The 2,721-nt window shown below is 45.2% G+C and overlaps 1 non-coding gene across 1 annotated transcript; it reads right to left on the bottom strand.

The window, feature by feature from the left end:
* Nucleotides 1–1,631: 1,631 nt before the first annotated feature.
* Nucleotides 1,632–1,722, bottom strand: trnar-ucu (transfer RNA arginine (anticodon UCU)). The gene is given in 2 exon segments: nt 1,632–1,667; nt 1,686–1,722. It is a non-coding gene; the product is annotated as a tRNA-Arg (tRNA).
* Nucleotides 1,723–2,721: the final 999 nt, after the last annotated feature.

Raw genomic sequence — 2,721 nt, forward strand, 5'->3', positions numbered from 1 at the left:
AGCTGCCATTATTTCTTCCTTCATATCCCATCCGACAGTGTGGTTAATGTTAGGTGGCCTGTACACCACCCCCACAAGTGACTTCTTGCCTTTATGATTTCTCATTTGTACCCAAACTGCTTCCACATCGTGATCTCCTGAACTTAGGTCATCCCTCTCTATTACGCTAATACCATTATTAATTAACAGAGCCACCCCACCACCTTTTCCTCGCTTCCTGTCCTTCCAAAATGCCATGTCACCTCCAATATTCACATCCCAATCTATGTCGCCCTGCAGCCATGTCTCTGGAATGACTATCAGATCGTACTTATTTATTCTATTTGTGCTCTCAGTTCATCTGTTTTGTTTCGAATGCTCCATGCATTCAGATACAGAGCATTTAGTTTTGTCCTTTTATTATTTTTGTCACCTCTAGCCTTATCTGTCGATTTACTCTTAGATTTGTACATTCTGTCCCTTCCTGTCACAGTCTGTTTATCATTTCCCATATTTATACCTTTCTCTCTTGCCTTGTCTCTCCTCCTTGATTCACCATATCTTCCCAAATTTGATCCCTTGCCCCCACTATTCAGTTTACAACCGTCTCTACTCTCTAGTTATTTGGCTCGCTAGAACACCAGCACCAGCACGGTTCAGGTGTAGACCGTCCCAACTGTACAGCCACCACTTTCCCCAGTACTGGTGCCAATGCCCCACGAACCAAAACCCACAACTGCCACACCAGTCTTTCAGCCGCACACTACTTTCTCTAATCATATTTGTCCGATGCCAATTTGCACATGGCTCAGGTAATAATCCAGAGATGATTAACTTTGAGGTTCTGCTTCTTAATTTGCTGCCTAGTTCCTCATACTGACTTTGCAGAACCTCTATCCTTGTCCTGCCTATGTCGTTGGTACCGACATGGACCACGACGACTGGATCCTCCCCCTCCCATTGTATGTTTCGCTCCAGCCCTGAGCAGATGTCCTGAATCCTGGCACCGGCAGGCAACACAGCCGTCTGGACTCTTGCTCTTTGCTGCAGAGAACAGAGTCAATCCACCTTACTATACTGTCCCCTACTACCACTACATTCCTTTTTTCTCCCTCTTTGAGCCGCAAACGCTTACTGCAGACGTGTTTGCCCTGGATCACACTGGCATCCAGGAACTCCCACATGCTGCAGCTGTGACACATCACCTGTCCTGTCATCCTTAACGTGTTTCAATTAACTACTTAAATATTTTATTCAATTATTCATTTTACTGTATATTTTATTGAACTTACCACTAGTTTGTTTACTATTTTAAACGTTAGGACTAAAATGGATCTTCATCACTGACCAGATGCGCATCAAGCAGGTCGGTTCTTCCAAACCAATCAACTACCTGCTTGCCTGTGATGTCACAGCTTACCAGATCCTCACCAAACAGCTCCTTCCACTGCACCTGAGAAAGAACCAAATCCTGTATCCTCACCCCAGCGGCTCTCTGTTTCCCTGCTCTCACTCTCCATTGTGACGTCACTCCTCGATTTTTTTTTCCCCTGCTCTGCTCCTCTCTCTCTCGCTCTGTCTCCGATTCTGTGCTTTTGACGCATTTCTTCACATGATGTTCCGTTGTGCTCCTCTGTTTCTGGTCCAAAATCTGACTCTGGTGGGACTTGAACCCACAACCTTTGAATATCTTCTGAATCAGTATTTAGAAGTCCAACACACTATTCATTGCGCCACAGAGCCTCACACCTTTTTATCTACATCACTAAGGCCTTTGATCTTGTCAGCAGAGACGGCCTCTTCAAACTGCGATGGAAAATCGGCTGCCCTCTTGACCTCTTAGGCATCATCTCTTCTTTCCACGAGAACATGCACAGTTCCATCAGTTGCAATGGAGCAACATCAGATGCTTTCAAGATCAGCAGTGGGGTAAAGCAGGGCTGCACGCTGGCGCCAACTCTCTTAGGAACAGAGGAACATTGGAGTAAGCCATTCAACCCGTCGATCCTGCTCTGCCATTCAATTCGATCATGGCTGATCACCTACCTCAAAGCCCCTTTCCCGTGCTATCCCCATATCCCTTGATGTCATGAGTATCAAGATTTCTATCAATTTCTGTCTTGAACATGCTCAATGATTGAGCTGCCACAGCCCTCTGGGGCACAGTATTCCAATGATTCACCACCGTCTGAGTGAAGAAATTCCACCCATCTCAGTTTTAAATGGCCTACTCCTTATTCTGAGACGATGTCCTTTGGTTTTAGACTCACCAACCAGGGCAAACATCCTGTCTACATCCACACTGTCACGCCCTGTAAGAATTTTGTCAGTTTCAATCACATCACCTCTCATTCTTCGAAACTTTAAGGAATACAGGCCCAGTTTCCTCATAAAACAATCCCACCATCCCAGGGATTAGTCTGGTGACATAAAAACAAGAAATGCTGGAACCACTCAGCAGGTCTGGCAGCATCTGTGAAAAGAGAAGCAGAGTTAACGTTTCAGGTCAGTGACCCTTCTTCGGAACTGACATATATTAGAAAAGTCACAGGTTATAAGCAAGTGAGGTGGGGGTGGGGCAAGAGATAACAAAGGAGAAGGTGTAGTTTGGACAAGGTCACATAGCTGACCAAAAGGTCATGCAGCAAAGGCAAACAATATGTTAATGGTGTGTTGAAAGACAAAGCATTAGTACAGATTAGGTGTTAACGGACTGAATATTGAACAGCAGCAAGTACAAAC

This window comes from Heterodontus francisci, unplaced genomic scaffold (genome assembly GCF_036365525.1).
Source record: "Heterodontus francisci isolate sHetFra1 unplaced genomic scaffold, sHetFra1.hap1 HAP1_SCAFFOLD_278, whole genome shotgun sequence".
Lineage (NCBI taxonomy): Eukaryota > Metazoa > Chordata > Chondrichthyes > Heterodontiformes > Heterodontidae > Heterodontus > Heterodontus francisci.